The 24,223-nt window shown below is 24.3% G+C and overlaps 1 protein-coding gene across 5 annotated transcripts in view; it reads left to right on the forward strand.

The window, feature by feature from the left end:
• Positions 1 to 24,223, forward strand: part of LOC129614629 (putative ferric-chelate reductase 1 homolog) — a 59,932-nt gene that overhangs the window by 29,715 nt on the left and 5,994 nt on the right. Inside the window, exon 1 of one of the 5 annotated variants that reach the window (XM_055529351.1) lies at positions 4,244 to 4,259. The exons of 3 other annotated variants lie outside the window; for them this stretch is intronic. The gene's annotated coding sequence lies outside the window, so the exon portion shown is untranslated. Of the gene's footprint in view, positions 1 to 4,243; positions 4,260 to 10,163; positions 10,181 to 24,223 lie in introns of those variants that run through there. One more of the 5 variants, XM_055529352.1, reaches the window with a different exon arrangement.

The raw sequence follows: 24,223 nt of genomic DNA on the forward strand, positions 1-24,223 counted from the left end.
AAAATAAAGAAATTCTTGATGTCGTGATAATATACGAATAAAATCGAAATAGGTAAATAAAATTATTCCAAGTACGTTTATGTTCCGTTCAAATTACTGCAACACTGTGACAGTGAGAGAGACACTGTTGTTGTGGCAATTCAGTTTACATTAGTGCGAAAGTAAAATTTCAATATTTTGCTTATCATATACACTTAGTTTCTGATTTAACTTTTACTAGTTCTATTAATTTTTCTATTTGCAATCTATTAAATTTTTGCATTTTTATTAACAAAAGATGTGTAATTTTTATTTAAAATTTTATTTTAATTAAATTTTGCGACTGTAGGTGTGTGGTATATTCGTAATTGTCGTAATAAAGTAAATACCTCATTAGGTAGCAGGGACATGGGTAGAATAACATTATTGTGCTTCCTATAGAGAATGTTATATTTATAAACAAATTTCGAAATCATATAAAAATATAAGTGCATAAGTTTATAACGGATATGAAAAATTGGTTTTGCGAGATTAAACCACCAACCTTCTGGTATCGGCCGATATAACATAAGCCTTCCACTTTCTGTTAAATTTTCTGCCATTTTTTAATTATATTTAATCGTATCTAAGTTTGTTTTCAAAATTTTCGTGTTTTCACCTTTACATAACTAGCAAAATATTAGCATTGTATACAAGTTTGTACAATAAAATTGTATAATGCTAATATTTTTTTTGTATAATATAAAATAGTTTTCAATATACAATAATTTTCTTCAAAGAAATATTTATTCTTAATAACTTTATCCTTTATTTTAATATAAATATTTACACTATACTAAAAATGTTTTATTCTATATAATGATATTTACTTAATACTGTACAGTGTGCACTATAGGCACATATACTTTACTTTACATTCGTGTCATGCCATCAAATTATTGGTTCACAATCGATTGGTCATATTAATATCATGTTTAAAAGTTTATTTAATAAAATAAAACGAAAAAAATAGAATAAAAAGAAATTTACGAATTATTTTTATTGTTTGGTTAAAGTTAATGTTATATAGAGTTTAATGACCTAAAAATAGACCATTTATTGGTCAAATATCGTTTAAAATGTTGTTATTAAAAAAAACCTGTGTAGAAACAATAAAATAATTTTAACAATATTTTATTCACTTTAAATGGAATTTTTTATTATTTTCTCGTAATTATATTAAAAATTACATTAAATTGAAAAAGTCTGTTGTAGTTAAGTGAAAGTGTTACAGAAGATTATATAAATGTCTTTTAAACACTTCTGTCCAATTTTTAAGGTTTTAGTAAGCCCTAAATGTAAATTTAGTTTTTAATAGAGTTTCGCTTTGTGCCATCCGAATTTCTTGAAAAGCTTGTCAGTAGGTTTCGGTAACAACCAAAGCTCAAATATCAAATTTGAACAAATTCTATCGATCCATTCCGTAGATATGGTAAAAAAATGTAAAATCGGCCCCCAGAACTTGAGATATACCCGTAAACACACACAGGCAGACAGATCGACACCTCTATAAAATTAGTTTTTTTACGCTTCTCTACTAGGGAGAAATGCGTTCCCACCGAAAATTTGAATATACAAAATTTGTTGCCATCACCTATTGTGTGCAATGCGGTCGGTAATTATAGAAATTCTTTAAATTAATAAGAATTGCCAATAATCTTGAATCAAGAATGCAAATAAGTGGCAACACTGTTGTTGAATAGTGTATTATAATCTCCTTGTAAACTTCTGAATCTTAATATTTACCGCTTTATATACATATTTACCGCTTTATTATATACATGATAACAGTTAGCAGTATGTAAGTGAAATTATAAAGCATTATATTAATTAGCAGTGTTGCCACTTTGACTTGAATTGGTCAATCTAAACAATTTCGATTGTTGTTGGATCTTCTTAGGAACACGAATGAAATTTTAATAGCGAACTTTTAAAATAAATATAAAATTTATTGATCAAATATTAAAATACATAGGTACATATATATGTACATATGACGTATAAATGATTAATTAGTTATAAAATAAGAATTAATTGTCATAACCAATATTTCATTATTATTTTTTATGCGTAATCAAAACGTTTTTGAAAGAAAAAATATTTGAAGATTTAATAAAATAATAATTTTTATTAAAAAGATGATTAATAGACTTGAATAAGCTTTTGTATAGCGTATTTTTGACAGATTACCTGAAAAAATAGAGAAAAATTAATTTTAATTTTTATTTTATTTGCTTAAATTATTAAAACCTTCTTTTTCAATTTGTTTTCAATTCTATTTTTATCAGTACATTACGTATTTTGTTTTCTTAAAGAAAAGTATTTATATTTGTTTTTTTTTTTTAAATTTACCGCCAATTGAAATTTTTAATTTCGTCATAATTTTTGTGTATTTTTAAGGTGTCAAATAATATTTCTCGAGTTATAGGTAGCACAAGACGCAATTGATTCGTTTAATTAATTGAAATTCAAATTGATTGGGATTGAATTTTGGATTTGACTTATGATTTTAAACATAAAATTTATTTTTTTTTTATTTGAGAAAAACTATAAGTACATAGAAACGTTTGTAAAATGTCTTTGAACGCAATGATTGAAAAGCTGTAAAATAACGGAATGTTTTTCTTCTGTGTGGCATTTTCTGTAAAATTTTAATAAAAATAATTAATCATTTGTGAGTATTATCATTTCATTTGAGTATTATCATTTAATTATATACATGTATATTTACTATGCTATATTGCAAGTATTTACGTGAATCCTAATTAATTTTTTTAATTTTAATTTGATATTGATCACAGAAAGATAATATACAAATAAATAAATAGGTGAAATTCCAATGAATACGCATGGTCTTCCACACGACGTCAAGTATACTAGATCAAAAAGAAGGCCCATTGACAACTCCCGAAATTGATATCGAGTCGTTTCTTCTACTATTTTCCTTCCTTACATGTTACTCCTAAATTTCTAGAATGACCAATGAGAACAGACTTATTTGTTAAGTCACTCCTTCCACTCGGCCTCTTTCAAGCATCATCAGTCCTTTTGCTACCGTATATTCCACAATGTTCGGGAATCCAGCACAGGGTCACCTCGCCTCATTAAATGTGGACCCTCTGTACTAGATCAAAGAAAGTAACATACTGTTGATATATTTTTCTATTTAAAATTCTAATAATAAAGAATTTATTACTTTTCGCATGCTTCAAAAATCTGCTCGACATAGAATAGTTATAGTAAGCTCAATTAAAGTATAACTACTTGGCTATTCAATATTTTCGTTAAGTACTCTTTAGTAATTAAAGTATACTCTTTAAGACGTATTAATATTATATAGTGTTATTATAATTCAATTATTCAAGACAGCTTTCATATTAAACCTTCTTTTATCACTATTACAATTTAGTGTAATAATACTTATATAGTGTAAATAGAATAATTCCAAGTGCAAACATTATAAAATACATAAAATAAATTGTTGTCTCAAGTAGTCTAATATTTAACTAATTTAAAATATTAAGTTCACATTTATAATCTTTCTATAAGTGCGTACACTATAAAACTGTATAATACCTTAAAATTTAACTATAATTAGTGGTGTAATCATTTTTAATATAATTTTCAAGTCATATATTAATTAATGTTTTAACCACTAAAATTGCCTAAAGATGTCGAATACTTCATTCCTTAAAAATTCTTTGATAAAGTGTAAAATAATCACCAAATTCAAGGTCGAAAATAATAATTATAATAAAAAAAATTATAAATACTTTATCATAAAAATTAGACAACTTGTTAAAACCGGATCTTAATATTTATTATATACAATATACATACACTCATACATACATTCGTTATATAGAAGCTTATTGATTTATAAACTGTTTCTGAAATAATAAAATACAGTAGTTATAATTATATATTAGAATTCAATTATTGAATGATAAAATTTTTAAATTATTTTTAACATTCTGAAAAGAAAAGAAAATTATTAATATTTTTGATTTTAATATTAATAACGAAAATTATTAATATTTTTGATTTTTTATTTTATATTCACAGGAACTTCAAAACAAATTTTACTCAATAAATTTTTAATGGAAATTCCATATTTATTTTAAACAAAGTAAAGAAAGTCTGCCGAAATCACGTACAGTTTTATCTTTTAAGAACTAATTCAACTGATAAAATAATTTGGAATACGAGTACCTGAGACAAACTGTTTTTTTGTAATCAAAGTAAGTATACATTCTTTTATTTTATGTTATATATAACATATATATACATAATATGCAGTAACGGCTCTATGCTATGGGCTCCATTGAAAATTCAAAAAAAGCAACTAAATTTTATAAAATAAAAAAATTTTCCAATTTATTTTGTTACGTTTTTTCGAAAAATTTTTTGGCTTCGATTTACAGCGAAATTTCCATTTATAATAAAGAAGATAGGGTGGAGTGGGAAACCCACTTTTTGGAAACCACATAGGGCGTCAAACAAGTCAGAACCGTATCTGCACATATTATGAGTTTATACGCAACTTAATTAAAAATGTATAAGTGAAAAGTCTAACTTCAATAAAAATTACTGATAAAATTTAATGCGAATTTAAGTGAAATTTTTTTATTTCATTAAAATTTGTCAATGTGTAATTATTTTAAAAAAGAAATATTTGGAATTTCCATGCATAAATTCGATACAATAATTATACCCTTATAACTTTTATAATGCTAATAATAATAAAATACAGTAACTATAATTAAAATAATTAAAGGATCTCGCCTTATTTTATATATTTTAAGTATTTTATAACAAGAAAGAAAGGCAATAAATATTTTGGAAAACTGTCAAATACATAATATTATGTACATTACATACTGAGCAGTTGTCGTTTCCATTTTCTAAACTGCAGTGACTGAAGTATCTTGAGTTGCAGAAAATTTACCATAATTGTAATAAAAATCAAAATAGAACAATTTTCGCTTCAATTAAAAGTTTTCACCATTTACGTAATTTAATTTTTTTCTGACATTTTGGCAAGGTTTCAATGTTGGGAACATTTGTTCGTTGAATCATTCTCATTAACATTAAAGTGTTTTTGTAACTCGGTTAGTTCAACAATTTTTTTGAATTATAAAAATTGAAAGTATGGATATGTATTTTTTGCGAAATTTTTTAAGATGGTAAAAGTTTATTTAAGAATTGAATATAATGTGCAGCTTATTAAGCAGGTTAGGTTAGGTTGACTCAGCCATCCAGGGATACACCAAGGCCACTTGGAGCCGTTGTGATGCCGCAAGATCTCCATATCCCCAACCTCACTTGAACCACTCTGAATCCTTTATAAACTTGGCATTTACATTCGTCAGATCCGTAACTCGCAGAAACAAATGCGGCCCAAGCAACCTCCGCCTTCCTCGTGCCAAAAGAGCACGAGCACAGAAAATGAGCCACCGTTTCCTCCTCCTCCAGTCGTTCCATACCTCACGAGTTCATTCGCCCTGCAATTTCCTTGGATTTCGATAGGGCCCGGAACCTAGACCATTTCCTCTATGGCCAGATTTCGAACGATTGCGCCATCTCGTTAAGAAATTATCTACAATACCGAACCGTTCTTGAAGTGGACGTCTCCGCTTCCAACAGCCTATTAAGTAGATATTTGGAAAAATATCTTTTAAGAGTTTTCACAAAGTGAAAGCCAACATATTTTCCTGAAATTGCAGTAAATCCTTTAGAGTTGCAGTTGTGCGGTAAACGTTTCATAAATGCCGCAGCATTGATACTGAGATATCAGAGCATAATATTGTTGGCATATAATTTAGTTGTCACATTTTGTTACTTGATATTTCAAGTATTAAGGAAAAGTGATCTTCCGATCATTTTACTTTAAACGAATCAATATTTTTGTTGCAAAAAAAAAAATTTAATTTTTCTGGAGAAAATCATGAAAAAAATGATTTGGGAGCTGTGATATTTCAATTTTTAGTAGAATGATCGAAAATCAACTATCTGGTTTGTTTTCTTTTCAGTTTAGATAAGAATAGAATATCAAAAATCTCCATATGAAAACTCTCTTAAGCTGTCATTCATTGAAAATGTATTCGTTGAAGTCTTATCACAAGTACAAGATCTTACTAAAGTATATTAAATATTTTGAAAGAAAAAATTTAAATTTTAATAATCAAAATGTTTAAGTGTGCCCAAACAAACCATGGGCAATTGTATTATACCTGGTTTCATTGAATATATACTAATAAAATTTATATATAAATTATAACTCTGCATATTTCGTAAATAAAACCTTGTTCCTTTGACATTTAAAAACCGCGTTTAAAAATTCTTAAAATCAAATAAATTTCTGAATGATTAGCTAGTTTTTAAATTATAAACCAATAATTATGTTGTACCTTGTTTTAAGTTATTAAAGACTAAACTATAAACACACATTTTTTTGCTTTGGAATTTTTTTTTGTGTTAATTACAAAATTTAAATGTTGCCCCAATATATTTTCAATTGGTTTTTATTTTTGCCTTGACATTGGTATTACCGTGTTAAAATAATAATTGGTAAAACAAAAACTGTTATTATTAAAATATTTATTTGTTAGCAAGTTTGTTGCATTGCTATCATGAAAATTGAATTGTTATAGCAATTATCAATAATTTTTTAAGAGCATAATTAATTAAAAAGCAAAAATAAATTAGAAAAATATAAGGAATGCAATTTAATGAATTCATTAAGCATGAAATAGATTTTTTTTTTATTTTTATTTCTTTTTACCGACCGTATTGTGTAAACAATAGGTAGGTTATGTGATGGCAACAAATTTTGCATATCGAGTTTTCGGTGGGAACGTACTTCTCCATAGTAGGGAAGTGTAAATAAACTATTTTTAGCAACCTGTCGGTCTGTCGGTCTGTCGGTCTGTCCGTCTGTGTATCTCAAGTTCGGCTGAACCGATTTTGATGAAATTTTATATGTAAGTTTGTTTCCACCATGGCACGGATCGATCAGCTTTTGGTATATATCAGGCCTCGGGAACTGCTTTTTTTAGCGGGCCTGTTTTACATTTTTGAACATTTTGAAGAAAATATTCAACCGATTTACTTGAAATTTTTTATATAAGCTTTGCTCGATCATACGCAAAAATTCCTAACTTTTGGAAGAAATCAGGCATCAGCAACTGGGCGTTTACTACGGGCCAAATATACATTTTTGTGTATATAAAGAGAAATAATCAACCGATTTCATTGAAATTTAATATATGAATTCCCCGTATTAAAACAATGAACATGTAAATTTTTTGGAAAGATCAGGCATCGGCAACTAGACCTTTACTACGGGCCAAACATACACTTTTGTGTATATAAAGAGAAATAATCAACCGATTTCATTGAAGTTTAATATGTGAATTGCTCATATTAAAGCAATGAACATATAACTTTTTTGGAAAGATCAGGGCTCGAGAACTGATTTGCGGGCCGATTTTACATTTTTCACCATATCCACAGAACAAATTGATGGAATTTCTTGAAATTTTATATTTGAGTTCTGGTTGTTACCGAAACTAACTGGCGAGCATTTCAGGGAATTCGGGTACACAAAGCGAAACTCTACTAAGAGCCAAATTTACATTTTTCTAAGAATGTTAACTATAAGCTTACTAATGTCCTAAAAATTGGAAAGATGTATTTTACAGACATTTTTATAATATTCTGTAACACTTTCATTTAACTAGACAATACACAATGCGGTCGGTTATGTGCTGACCACATCATATTTTTATTTTTTATTTATATAATAATTAAAAATTAATTTATAACTTAATTATTCAATGAATAATTATAAATTATGTTAATATTAATATTTGTATTGCAAATATGTATTTAAGAAAAATATTTTTATTTGAATAAGTAGATATAATTTATCTGTATAATGAAGTTAATGTTTATTATATGTGAACCCTAACCTGTCCTAAAAAATATGTGATTTTCAAAATAGATTTATCGGAAGACCTTGATATTGCTTTCATTGGTACATTATTTATAATTTATTAAGAATAGAACACAGTAGCAACTTTTACTAAAATTTTTCTTTATTATCAAATTTTAAATTATCACGAGACTTATCAGCTCTTAAATAAAAAATTGAAAACGAGTTGAAAATTTTTGTACACGCGTCAATGTACAAATATAAATTCATTCATTAATGGTCTGAAATTCCAAACTAAGTATATGTATATTTTTGTTTATTTATTGTATTTTTACTTTATATATACTTTATTTATTATTGATACCATATGAATTCATTTAGATATTGTTATATAGGCATTTTATCAGCTACTCAATATAAATATTTGATATTGGTATTAAAATAATCTTTTTGATCAAAGTACATATTGTTTTTTAAATCTTTACATGTGAATATTTAATAAAAATGTGTACTCAAGTATATAATACTTATGGGCATTTAATTAACATGTTAATATATACAAATCAGTTTAATTTTTTATTATAATTGATCATTATATAATTTTTTATTTAAATTTATTATATTGAGTGCTTCATACATTGTTAAATATAATTTAGAATATTTGTATGTTTTTTCACCAAATTATTGTTCTTGATTTTCTGATTAATTGTTCTTCATTTTCTGAGTGCGTTCTTGCGGTTCTAGATGATCCATTATCTTCTTCTAGATTTGTTTCATTAATTTCAGTCATCCTACGGAATTTCGGTTTCTACGCAAAATGCGTAGAAGGATTATTATACTCGTATTGAGGATTAATATATGGAGAATCTACAAATACAATAAATAATATTGGTATAAAATTTGTAAATATCGGTAAATAAATGAAACATGGAAGATTATATTGTGATAGCATCAAGTTTCGCTAAAAATGCACTTCTCTATGGTAGTAAAGTGTAAATAAACTATTTTTAGCCAGATGTCGGCCTGTGTGTCTTCATTTTGGCTGAACCGATTTTCATAAAAACTTATATCTGAGTTTACTTTACGTTACCGATTCATTTAGTTCGGGAATATACATATCACTGATACTCTGGAACTGGAATTTTTTCTCCATATTTGAGTTCTTAGTTCAATTATAGTTCGAAATTATTACTGGAAGTCGGATAGGCTGAAGTGCAACTCTTCTTAAAGTCAAATTTCTATTTGTAAGTATCTTAGCTTTGTTTAGAGAATTCACTTTCCGGTATGGCTGTTCTGACTACATACATTTTTTTTCAAGTTATATTACTACTACACTACTATATTACTATACTAGTATTCAAAATTTTTATATATTCGATAAAAATTAATATAATAAATTAATAGTGAATTTCATTACGTAATGCTTTACCGCTATATACTTTTATTATTTACCAATAAAAATTATTCTGTATTTATATTACAAATTAATCATTTTACTCGAATTGCATATTCAATACGAATATATGAAATTGAGACGTAATTTTTAATTTTCAAAAGTAATTAAATTAAATTATATAAATACTCTTATTTATTACCTTTTTTTAATTTTTCCAAAAGTATTCTTAACATGTACAAAGGTACACACACACATGTGAATAATATAATTTTATAATTTTATTCTTTAAATTACTTAAATTGTACACATATGTTTAAGAATTTAATCCAAAGACAATTTGATATTAAATATAATACGAGTAATATTAAAATCAATTAAAATATCGATACTATAGCAAAAAATAATCACAGTACGAACGGCTGATTCATAATTTTTTGACGTGCTTTCAAATTTCTTGTTTATTTTCGAAGTAATGAAATGTGATCAAGCCAATCTGGTAAAAAAATATATAACAATTGTTTCATTTGTATTCGAGACTTTAAATCGAAAACATTCGAAAATATTAAGAGAGAGAGAAAAAAAAATTAATTTAATTTTTTTATATATTGGCAAAATATTTTTAAAAATATTTAAGTATTTAAATTATTCTGAAAATAATATCTAGTCAAATAAATAATTAAAAGAAATTTAATTTAAAAAGTGATATTTTTAATAAATTGTGGTTTTATAATAACAAATCTTTGAATTTTAATTGAGACTGTATACGAATAGTACAAAATAAGTATTTAATAAAAAATTTTATATAAAAGAAGCAGGAATTAAGATATTTTGTGAGTTTGATTGTATTTACCCACTAAATATTTTGAGGTATTTTAAGAAAATTACAGACAAGTTTGTAAAATATTGGTAATTTTATGATGATTAAGTGAATAATATTATTTATCTATAATATAAACCGGTTTTATTTATTATTAGAAACTACGTTGAAGTTTTTATGTTATGGTGTTAAAATAGTGTTATAAAGCGTTAAAAATCAAATTGAGAAGTCACGAAAAAAAGGAGTTGTAATATTTTTACCTTATTGAAATTTCGTGTTTATATTTTTGCATAAAAACCGTATGCGTGTAACTGTAGAGCGTAAAAACGCAAAATAATTCTACTTTCTAGTTGGCCTCTTAGATATCTCCTCTCTAGCTGGCCTCTTAGAAACGTAAAAAATATCGGAATACAGTAAATTAATTAATGCTTTTGTAAACCAGAAACTTATTTTGTCTTTTTAACCTAAGAGCATCATAGTATACATACTCGGTAATATGAGAGAATCAAAAATTTGTTTTGTTGATGTTAATAATGTTATAATCAATTTTACTTTGTTTTAAGTGTATTTATTAAAAAGACCATAAATTTCCGAATTGTGGGAAAATAACCGGATTTTATGGAAGAAATTTGTTTACCCCCGCTTGTCTTTCTTTAGTTTTTCATAATAAATATGATAAAATTTTGTTAAAAACGCTGTTTTGATACGATTGGCAACAATTTATTGTTCATCTATGCATAACCTCGTGTCATGTGTGCTTGAAGATTGCAGAAAAACCAGTATAGGTCATGATCAAAATTCACGATTTCATTATAATAACAATATCAACAACTGAAATTATTATTATGTTAATTTTAAACTTAATTAAATTATCAAATTAACTTTTTTATTTCTTCATGATCTTGTGTTTTAATGATTTGGCGCGGGTATGCATAAAAGAACTGTATGGTCGAGTTGCTGATTAAATTCGCCCCATACATAATATAACATAACATGTCCTCATGATTCAAATCCAATTTAATTTAAGTAATAAATAAGAAGATTTTCAATTTTATAATCACAAAGATTCACTATGGCTACTTGTCATTACCTTAAATTGTATCGTAATAAAAAATTTGTTATACTTATATAATTTACTTTGTTTTGATACAAAATCTATGTATCTTTACAATAATATAACCTTAACCTTGGATTTTGGTATTATGTTTTATATTTGTGTATAATGTTCAGTAAAAAGTTTTCGCGCTATATTTTCATTTTCATATTATATGTAAAAAATACGTCAAATGACTATTTTATACATTATGAATTCATCATCAACGATTCAATTTGATTCAGTATGTATTCCACATACAAATGGAGTATGCATACTATATTATAATGGTGATTCATTGGGATTTTCCGTAAACTTCATTAAGATGTTGAAAAGATAATTCAACTACTTTATTTTTTATTTGTTATACTTTTTTGCGTAAATATCTTTCTATCTTAAGGGTATTTATGTGTACGTTGTGGGTTTTATTATTTATTCTTATTTTTACATTAATCATTTCATTGTATTTCGATTTAAGTTAATAATAAAAATAAGTTTATAATGTTTTGAAAGTAGGAAAATCACTGCATAGAAAAACCAGTTCTTAATTATAAATAAGTTTACGAGTATCATGTTTATTTTATTAAATCTTTTGTATATTGGTTGTTACAGAGTGTATAAGTACAATTATTGTGAATTGTTGATTGTAATGGTAAAAATGTGCTAAAACACCATGAAATAGAGTGAAAATATTATAGTGTTGTCTTTTGAGAATAATGATTTCAAGGTATGATTTAGAAGGAGCTTTTGATTTATTTGAAAATTAGTTCTTACAACATTCTTACTACAATTGAACCATCTCAAATTTAAGGTGTTATTTTAAAATAAAATTGACTTATTGTACCTCCTTAAGACGATTTCACTTATATGTTTCAAATTTTCGTAGAATCGATTCTAAAATATATACCTTATGGCTGTTAGCAAGATTTTATTTATTTTCTGTGTCACTTATATTTACTCATGAAATATACTTCATGTAACACACAAAATTGTGAAGAGTCTATCTTTGGAAATACTACGAAATTTTGGAGTCAACGAGGAAAAGAACTTAAATACAAAATAAAAATAATATCAACGTACATTTCCCTCAAGTTATGAAGTCTTTGTCGAAGTTGAAGTCAAAGACTCAGAGTTAAGGAGTCGGAGTCAGAGTCGGAATCAGAGTCAGAGTCAGAGTCAGAATCAGAGTCAGAGTCAGAGTCAGAGTCAGAGTCAGAGTCAGAGTCAGAATCAGAGTCAGAGTCAGAGTCAGAGTCAGAGTCAGAGTCAGAGTCAGAGTCAGAGTCAGAGTCAGAGTCAGAGTCAGAGTCAGAGTCAGAGTCAGAGTCAGAGTCATAGTCAGAGTAAGAGTCAGAGTCAGAGTCAGAGTCGAAATCGAAGTCGGAGTCGGAGCCGGAGTCGGAATCGGAGTCAGAACAAAGATTCAATGAGTTTAATTCGGATTTAAAAGATTTTTAAATTACCACAGGAATGCAAAATATTATGATTGACTTTGCAATTCTTTGCGCAATTTTTAACTAAAATAATCAAATACGTATAAAATAAACCTAAAAATCTAAAATAATGTAAAACAATTACTAAAATGAAATTATTTTGATCAAATAAAATAGATAAAATTTTCATTAAAAAATCCAAAAATTTTGTTCTACAAAGTTTGCTATGTCGGTTACTGTATAAGCACATAATGGTCATTGCTCAATCTCTCATGCTGGTCTTGCTAATAAATTTTTTTTAATATTTTCCATTATTTTTTAATACGCGTATTTAATTTGAGTAAAATTAAATTCAGATTTTTTTTTATAACTTTAAGAGTTTTCGTAAGTAAAATATTAAAAAAGTATCGTTTTGTTTTAGTTTAGTTTCAAACCACCATCGTTTTATTGAATTTTCTTTTATCTCAAGGTCATTTCCTGTGATTTTTGTTCTTTGTTTTTTATTGTTGTTTTACAAAGAGAATATAATTATTGTCATAACTTCGAATGTTATTGCTTACCCAATATTTCTCTCTCCCTCATTCTTTCTTTCTCTATGTTTTGTGACTGATTATAAGGAATGACTTTGAAATATTTTTATAATTGAAGGTTGCAATATTTAAAAGAAAAAATGTTGACTTTTAATGTTGCGACTTAAAATTTTTTTTCTCCAATTAATCATAGTTTTTTTTTTTTTCGTAAAACAAATCCTAAATTAGTGCTTTTGAAAAGATTGTCTACATTAGATTATGACTAATGTTATAGCCATTTTGACTATATATAATTATTTATGGTCTTGTTAAATTTCAAATTATTTATTGAGTCATAAAAGAAACAAAAAAAAAATGTAAATATTTGTAATATAAAAGGAGCTTTGTAAAATGTTTCCTGCATTTTTAATTGATTTTATATAGTTAAAAGAAAGAAACTAAAATGAACAAAATTTAATTACGTATTTTGTTTTATTATACTTTTTTGTTAATAATTAGCTATAATAGCATTTAGTAATTAAAAATATTTAAAAATTATGGTCCAGAGCTTCAAACTTACATTTAACATTTTTGTAATTTGGATGTTAAGTAATAAAAAAATGACATAAAGTAAGTTTAATATTTACATTAATAAATTAAATAAATTTTCAATAATCACTTTCGCCATTTTGCAAAATTTGGTCGGCCAAGAAATTGAGCAAAATTGAAGAGTTTATCAAGCATAGTTTAATGATAAGCAAAAATTTTCAAGTATTCAAGCAAGTATATGAAAAGAAAATATGGTAGACTTTATGTAAAGTGTATTTAAATAACAATGAAATACATGATTTAAGATAATGATGATAATGATAATGATAACATAAAATAATTGAAGTAATTATATATCAATTGTTTTATTATTATTAATATAAGTTTTGGTTTTTTAATAAATTATAAATTGATATTCTTTATCATAATTCTATAACAATTATTACGTAGGCAAATTAAATTAGATAATTAATTAAATTAAAAAAATTAATACAAAGTAATTTTATTGGAAAAAGACACGTGACTATACACGTTTCATGTTTGTTTGATTGTTTTCCTTAAATTATTTTTATTAAGTCTAGACATTATTAAAAAACAAAATGTTTAGTATCCTAAAAATTCTTGTACTGTTAAAAAAAATTTATGAATTTCAGGAAAGAAAACTAGATTTGTTTTTTTTTTTAAAGGGAATTTTATAAATTTGCATATTTTTAGGTGCGATATAAACTTTACATACCAAAGATGTAGATTCGTTTTTTAAATTTTTGGAAGAATTTGTGTTAGTATAACCCAGCTATATTTTAATTCTTGAATATAGTTCCCAATAAAATTTCGAAAATAATTTTTAAATATCTCAAATTAAATTCTCTAAACATAGATTATATTATACATAACTGTTATATTGATTAATTTAATAATATTTATAAAATATTTTGGATGTTCTAATATTTTTATTTGAATTTATTCAACATTATACCAATTAAATATCGAAATTTTAATCAAACGCCTACATTATGTATGTATATCAAATTTTTATAGCATGGGTCACCTAGATTTCTAATACCTTAATTCATTCATTATTTTAATGATGCTCTTTTTAAAAAAATTTCTATTGTAGACAACTTTTTATATTATATAAGATATTTCACATTTTTACCCATATAATATTTATTTCAAGGTATACCAAGAATATATTATTAAAAATATTAAAATAAATGAATATATTATAAATTAATATTATAATCGTATTCTATATGATTTTAACTTTTTTATTATTTAAGAATTAAAATATACGCCTATGTTATTTCATTATTATTAAAATGTTTTAATAATGCTGCTTTAAAAAATTGACACGGGAGTAATAGAATTCTTTTATAAGTTTATGTACTATGGTTGGCGGTATTATTTATACGATAATATATCATAATATTTATTATTTCTATAAAATTTTATTTATGATTATTTTATTATGATTTTTTTTTTTTCAATATTTTACATTTTAAACTAAGGTAGAAGCTTAAGAATTTTTATGTTTTACTAGTTTATATTATAGTTATATACATTCTTTGTGTAAATGTGTACATACAATATAAAATTTTGATATGAATGAGAAAAAAACCAGAATATTTTATATATACACAGAGAAAAATATAAATGTTAAATTTTTTAATTGTCTTAAAATTTGAATCTCATAAAATGTAAACTGTGGTGAATAATTTTGCTCTTCTGTAGTTCAGACTATCTACTAAGAAGTAATCTACTATGACAATAACAAATGTTTCATCTCCTTTATATTTCTCAAAAGGAGAAATTCTTACAGATTGAATTTACATGTAAAATATGATATTTAATATCTTTGATATTTTATGATTTATTAATTTAGTGATTATAAGAAGTTGTTCCCATTGATCTCATAAAAAAAAGGTTTTGCATATTATTTTTAAGAAGCTTAACAAAATTTCGGTAAATCTTGTTGTCTTCTTAAATTTATCACAAAATATATTTATATCTAAAAATTTAAAAGTAATTGAGAGTGTATAATTTTTAAATTTTTACAATTTGAATTAATTAAATAAAGTTAATTTAAAAATTGAAACTATTATTCAAAAATCTATTTCTTATACTGAAAAAAATTTAATTTTATTTTTACCAGTGTAATTCCATTTCAAGCTTTTTATTCATTTATTTTTCGTTTCTTTTTTTTTTAAGAAATAATTGTTTTGATATTTTTGTTGAATAAGAATTTTCTGTGAGAATTTATGGACGTGACCTAAGCAAAAAATTTAAATTTACGCTTTAAAATGAAAATGAAGGAAAAAAAACTAGCATTTTGTAAAAAAAAAAAAATATTTATGTAATTTTATCATAAAAAAAATCAAAAACAAAAGCAACAAATAAAAAAATTCTATGAAGTCCGGCATCAAAAATGCATAATAGAACCATTTGTTTTAACGCTTTATATACAAACATATTTCTTATGCATAAATCATATATTTGTATGAACGTATAGGTATAAGAATTTTAGAAGAAATTATAATCTTAACACAAATCTCATAAAATTCATAATAAAAGTCACAGACATCACGAAACAGCGTCAAGGTTTACAATTTTAATTGTTTTTGCTTTATAATTTTTTTTTTCTCATTGTAGTTTTATTGTTATTTTTTTATTATTTTTACTTTCAATATGGGTAAATAATTTGTTTTTTATTGTAAGTTAAATAGTGTATGAACTAATTTTTTAAAAATGAAATTAGAATTTGTAAAAAATTGAACAGGTTGGGATTTTTCTTTTATTGCGATTTATACGCGAAAATACTAAACAGGTTTTAAAATAAAAGCAAATGAAAGCTTTGTATATTGATGGTGTTATAGCGAGCAGCACTTGAGAAGATTTTTATAAAATACTAATGGATAATGGGCAATCGGGAGTTTCATAAAATAAAAGAGTATTTGTGCTTAGTTTTATTTTTTCGATTACGGAACAGAAATCCTACTCTGAAACCAAATTAAATAAATTCGCATTCCAAGTATATACAAATTTTAGAATTGTAATTAATTACAAATATAATAAATTAATTTAAATTTGCATAAAATATTTACAATTATATATTTGATACGGGTATTTTGTATTTTTACACATATAATGAAAAATTTCAACATATAAAAACATAAATTAATATAAAAAATGTAAATATGTTTGTGATGTTTGCATAAATTCACAATAAATCAAGAACTCAAACAAAAATGTTCACTGAATTTTAGAATAAATTTTGTTCTTTCATGGTCATTATTTTCTATTATAAAATTATAAATAGAAAAAATAATTTTGATTTTCAAGTTTAAGGTTATCGTGAATTGGAATATTAATAAAGCACATGTTATATATTATTTACATTCAACACGTCATAAACATTATTTTGCATTTAGCTTGTGATTAGGTATGTACATTTACAAATTTTAACTTTACGTAAGGCACGCGAAATGGATGTGCGAAATTTGCGAAGTTTTTTTCATACCCTTAGACTTTTTTCACATTGACCCATAGCATTTTTTATAATTTCGTGAGATAAGCTTGAACAATTTTATCAACGACTGAACGGGCTCGTTCCTTTTAAACATTCAGGGCGCGCAGGATCGTTGCCCACAAAGGATGGTACCACAAAGCCTTGCTCCGGCCAAATGAAAGGACGACTGTCAACTTTCTCATTTCCGTCTATGTCGTAATGTTTCGACACCCACATCAGAATGCATTCCTTTAGCCGTTTCCACCCTACTACAAGGGTTCCAAGAACTGCCCCGCTGTCCTCGTCAGATTCCTTCTGATACACTTAATAGCACACTATGTCCGCTGGCCCAATTCGCGAAGTTAAAATTTGAAAGTTTAATATTTATTAACAACTTCTAATTTTAATGCACAACTTTGAGTATGGTTCAATAAAATATGTTCAATCGACTATTCTTCTCGAAATATGGAAAATGTGAAGTTAATCGTCTATTATAACAATATTAATATTTTGTATTTACTTATATGAGAACAATGTATTCTTAATTTTAAAAATAACAAAAGAAAAATAAGATTTCTTTTTTGAATCTATTATTAAATTAAATTTTATTATTTTTCGTATTTACATTCTTTTTAGCTAATTAATTTTAGAATGACGGGCATGTGAATAAAGTCAAACGTTAAAATCAGTCAGTCAATTGTACATTTTAGAGAAAAATTAATATGAAATCATTTAAGAGAAATATTAGAAAAAAATGAAATTAATGGTAACCTACTTGCATTTTAAACTGCACAGGTGATCATTTTTCTGAAATAAAAAACAGATTTTTTCTCAAACATTACAAAGAGCATGAAAAAATTCATTTATATTGGTCTTCATAATTTTTGAATGCACACACACTCATTGTTTTTAGAATATAAAATTAGAAATTTTAAACAACATTGTTGCAACTTTAAACAAAAACAGCACCTGTCATCACTCTAATAAATTGAATGTAAAAAAAAAGAAACAGTACAAAACTAATCGCCACCAGGTCTTTTATATTTTAACCTTTAAAAACTTTAAATTTTTTCTTTTTGTCATTCTGTTACATGGTGTTATATTCATTCACAATTTTGCATGCTGTTTTTTTTTTACTGTTTTTTTTTTTGCCCATTTATAATTTACAATTCACAATTATTAACGCGATATTGCAATTCCGTATAATAAAAAAATAAAGGTATTTTTGTTGTAGGCGCAAATTGAGGTTATGTACGTACTTAAATATACCTACAATTTAATTATACATTTTCTTTGTGCATATTATAATTAAATTGTAAACACATTAGTGTTTGTGAATTTTTATTTGTTTGTAAAGACGTGGTAAAAGACAAGATTAAATTAGTTTAAAAATTTTCTTAAGTCATTTTTGTTTCCCCCGTTTCTTTTTTTTTTTTTTGTATTAATGAACTTTAAGTGAATAGTTTATAAGTAAATGAAAACAATGAATTTTATAATTATTAATTAGCTAGTAAATACGTTTTTTTTTTTTATAAATATGTAAGTACGGCTATAACGTTTTAAGAGAAACTTCCTTCAAGGGCTTTAAACTTTTGTTTTAATTCTGTTTTAAAGGTTATTTTTAATTAAAGTATCCAAATGAAGGTATTGTTAAATTGTTGTTCTCTTTTGTAATTAACTTTTTTAATTAAATATTTTTTATTGTTATTCGGTTTTTTTCATGTTCACATGCAAAATCCCATTTTTTAACTGACATTCTAACAAAAAAACTTTCTTATAACGTTTACTTAATTATTGTTTATTGGTGATTTGTTAATTTCAACTTTTTCATTTCTATTTTAGAGTTTCATTAGAGGATTCTATCTAAAAAAAAATAAAACAAAAACTGGAATTAAGCTATGCATTTGAAATTATTTTGCAACATTACATGCGTCATTACATGTGTCATAAACATTACATTTATTGTATATTTACAATTGTTGCAACATTTTAATACATAGTTTTACATTATTTACAATAGTGATTTCTCTCAATACTTATGATATATAAGAATAGTAATTTGACATAAATAACAGATCAATTTTTTTTTTGTTTTGACGTATTACCAATTGTATTGTATATGTATCATTTTACTAACAACCCATCCCTATAATCGTAGTGTTTGAACAAAAATTTAAAATTATATTTGGAAAAAAAAATTTGAAAACTCTAAAGGCGTCTAATAAAATGCAGAACTAAAGTCAACTTGCATTAGTTTAGTCATACTTTTTTAAGCAAAATTTCCGATATTTATATGCTTATATACATATATTGCACATGTATATAATGAAATTAAAGAAAAATAGTGAATAATCTATGCTTTTTAAAACAAGAGTTAGACTTGAAGTAAACACGTCTTTTATCATAAAACAAGGCACTACAAACTCTAATTAAAGATTTCGTGTATATATGTACTCGTTTCTGGGCATATAATTATAATATGATTACTGCCATATTGCCATACATACATATGTGCATATATTAAGTGCAATTTATTAAAATTATAAGCAAAAAATATTAAATTTTACAAATTCAAATAAATTTAATAAAAAGCTAGTTTAATTTTTTTCGTTTAAATAAATTTGTCACATATAGATTGCATCTAATTGAGTTTTAATCTGAAATCACAAACTTCAAAATATAAGAAAATTTCTTGTTTTTTTTTTTAAATCTTGTAACCTAAAATTCATGTTTCTTTCAACTTGTTGGTCTAGTAATGATTGAAAAAAAGTTTGCTTTACTTTTCTCTTCTTATTTTCCTCTCTTTCAAAACTATTACTTCGAACGAATTCAGTTAAAAAAAATATAACAAAAAAATTTAATTATATAATCAAGTTTTTAAATATAAATATGCGGTAATGTAAACAACTACATAATAATTATAAATACAAAAAATTAGGAGAGAAATAAATTTTTATTATTAATTAAAATTTTTAACAAATTGAAATTTAGAACACTATTAGTATGTGTATGTATCTGAGTACATATATGTATGTATGTATGTATTCAAAAAATTTGTCAAATTCTCGTTTTTTTTTTTAAGATTTATTAATGTTCAAATTTGATTTACATTTTATGTTGATTTGAACACGCTATATTATCTCTATCGTTTTTGTTTTTAAGTTTTCCCAATTAGAAAAGAGTTCTATCCGGTTCTTTAATAATAATTTATTTAAGAACATTGGTTAAACTATAAATATGTTAAATAATTAATTGGAATTATTTGATATTCAAGAAGGCGTACGTTAACATTAATAAAGTAATAGAGTATATAAAATATTGAACTCAAAATTGTAAGGAATTGCACCGTCTTGAATTTTCAATAAAAAAATAAATAAATTTGAGTATGTAGGTTAAAATTTTATTTTAAAATTTCCGCTGTTTTTTTTAAGTCTGGAATTTTTTTAAATTGAAACCAGTATGTTAAATATTGTGTGAAATGGAAAACCTCTATAAACACATACATACGAATATGTGGTTGAAAATATTACCGTTAATACAATTACAAAATTACTAAATTTGTTATGGCAATTATTTAAATATTAATTTTGGTTTAACTTTTTTATGTGAAAAAAATATAAAATAGTTTTATTAAAAATTTCTTTGTTCTAAGTTAAAATATTGTATAAGATGATTGAAATTTGAAAATCAATATTAATAAATTAAAATAATATTCGATTGGCTTTCAAAACTCAAATTTTAGTTTCTTGGGGAATTTCTTTAGAGTTGCGGAGTTCGAATAATTTAATTTAAGGTTTAATTAATAAATTCATTGTATAGCTGTGGAAAATTCAAACAACTATTACATTTTAAATTTTTACATGGAATTGAAGCCGCCTAGCTTCTGGCTGGTTTTATTCAAATTCGAAATTTAATAATTAAAGCTAATAAATCCAATTTATTTGGAGTCTCAAATATATGCAATTGATTCCATAGTTTCAATCTATTTATTTTATATATTTATCATAAAACAAAAATCTAATAAAACTCTTATTAGAAACAGAACTCTTATTACAGAAATATTAGAGAAACAATCTCTCAATTGATGATTTATGCCAGATAATTGCCTCAATTTATGCCAGAGTCTTAATAATCGGGAAAGAATATTATTTTCATTAATTGATAAACTTTATTTTTTATTGGAATTTCTTAAAATATACAAGTAATATGACAAATTCACGTTATGTAATCCTTTAGAGTTCATTTATGTATAGTACATGTACTCAACTCAAAATCGAATCTTTTGTATAATTAAAGAAATATTTTCTATGTAAATTATTACTTACATATAATCACTTATTATATTTCTTCACTTTCTATATTTATAAAGAATTTAAAAGCGGTGTACATCGCTGCACAAGAGTACATCGTGTGTAATATCAAAAAAAATTTCAATAAAATGCTTATGGGAATTAAACTTGCTTGTCTTGTTTGTGAAGTGAAAGTACGCGTCTTATATATACTTTTGAAAAACTATATAAAATAAGTAAAATTATTACAAGCTTATACAAATTAATCTTATGAATTAAATGCCTTTTGATTATCATCTTGAAAATACGCACTTTTTTCTTTTATTTTTTTAACTTTCAAAATATTTTTATTTTTTACTTTTTATTAAAAATATTTTGTAATGAAATAACGACTTGAATTTTTTTTTTGTAATCATTTAATTTTCACATGGTATTATCATTAACTTAATGACATAATTATTATAATTAAAAATTATTCATTTTTATTATAATAATGAAAAGAAAAATCAGTAAAAGCAAATTTTCTTAACAATACCTAAAATATTATGCATTTTATATAAGTAAATGAAAAAATAAATTTTTTTATGAAAAAATTATTAAAATTTTTTGAGTACATCCAATAACTTATTGTACATAAAAAACATTTTGCTGGAATTATTAAATTCAATTAAGTGATTACCGAGGCGGTTATACTCGTATGAGATACATACTACATAATAAACATTTTTATTTAAATTGGAAAAAAAGTCTACTCATAGGGTCTCATACGCAATTCTTAATTCTTAATTTCTACGTAAATTTATTTTTTAGGTTCTATTAACATATACGACAAAATTTAACATTTAATTGAAAGTCTGATAAAAGTCGTATATTTAAACATTGCTTGATATTAGACTTCATCTGACAATAAATAATAAAAGATACTGCGTATTCTCATCAGTATTTTAACCAGAATTTTTAGAAGTAAAATGGCAACAATTAATTTTTTTCGAGAGTTTTGAGCAACGTTCATCTGATTTTAATTGTGGCTATAATTTTTGGAACAAAATTATTAAATTTTGTTATATTAAGAAATTAAAGACTGAATTACATCAGATAAATGCAGTTTGATATGTGAACATTATTCATCTGACTTTGTCGTCGTTAGTTTTAATCTTAGATTTTACCCTACGTTCTATATTCGGCGCCTTATACAAAAAAAATTCTTTAATCATGTGTTTTGCGCGACATCTTCCATTAAAATTAGTAAATATTAATTTTAATAGTTAATTAAATTCAATTATACTAAAATTTAAATTTATTATATACAGTATATTAAATTGCAACCATTTTTTTATAATATTTTGATTAATACAATCAGATTATAAATAATAGTAATTATAATTTATTGTTGTAGTTACAGTGCTACCTATACACTTTGTAATTATAATTTGTAAATAAATTTGTATTTAGAGATTTTAAAAATGATTTCTTTCAATTGAAATAAATTGTAGTTTAACACTCACAATTGTATTATAATAAATACTTAATAATAGATTTTTAATAGATAAAAATCAAAATGATTTATAATATGAATGAAAAGTGATAAAAAATATTGCATGACATTTTGTGCTTTATTGTTTAATTTTATTTATTTTTTTTAAAAAAGACAATTTAATAATTATATGTATGTATTCAATTTACAAAAATTTGTTATACTGATATAAAGTATAAAATAATTTTATAAGTATAAAATAATAATAATTAATATGAAAGTGAATTACTATCATAGTTTACATAAAGCTTATTTTCAATATTTTGAATAAAATTTAATCAATTTATAGAAAATGAGAAATAAAATATCAATATTATAGATTTATTTACTTAATTAAGAACGTTTAATAAAATATCGTTTTATACCACTTGGTGTCTCTTTATTACATAAATTATTAATCGAACTAATAGTTTTTAAAATAGCACTTTTCCCTTCAACAAATAAAAATATTGCTTTTAAAAACTATCTATTGAATTATTTAAATTACTTTCATTCATATACCAAAATATTTCAAATGATTACATACTTTTAGGATGAGGTAAGAAAAAAATTTGAATATTTGAACGGGGTGTTGACATAATCATCGAATTCAGGCGTTAACATCGTGAGTTAAAATAAATAATTATATTTTCTGAATGGAATTGTATCATTGAATTTACCATTACCTTTCTAAATTTACGAAGAAGTTAGAATATTTCCCCTGACGAATTAATTTTTTTAGTGACGATCTATTAATATATAAAATTTCAGCTTCGTATCTTAAAGGGTGTACAAGTTCCGGCTTACGGACAGAGTGATGCCCTTTTTTTAAAATTTTTTTTTTTTTAAAACAAAATTGTTTGTTTTTATAAATAAATTATTTTAATTATATGAATATTTAAATGCAATTTGATTACAATGTTGATATAAGATATTTGATAAGTGCATTATTTTATGTACTTAGTAAAAATTTAAATTTTCCAAATAAAAATCTTTAGTTTAAAGTCTCCAAAATTGAATGTAGATGTCGCTTTTTGTAGACTCAAAGTATTTATTACTGTTATTTTCATTGACAGAAAATTATAATGTGAATCGATCATATGATGTCACTTCTAAAAAGAATAATAATAAACCAGTTAAAATAATTGTTATTGTATAATTAAAA

This window comes from Condylostylus longicornis, unplaced genomic scaffold (genome assembly GCF_029603195.1).
Source record: "Condylostylus longicornis isolate FDR11 unplaced genomic scaffold, ASM2960319v2 ptg000114l, whole genome shotgun sequence".
Lineage (NCBI taxonomy): Eukaryota > Metazoa > Arthropoda > Insecta > Diptera > Dolichopodidae > Condylostylus > Condylostylus longicornis.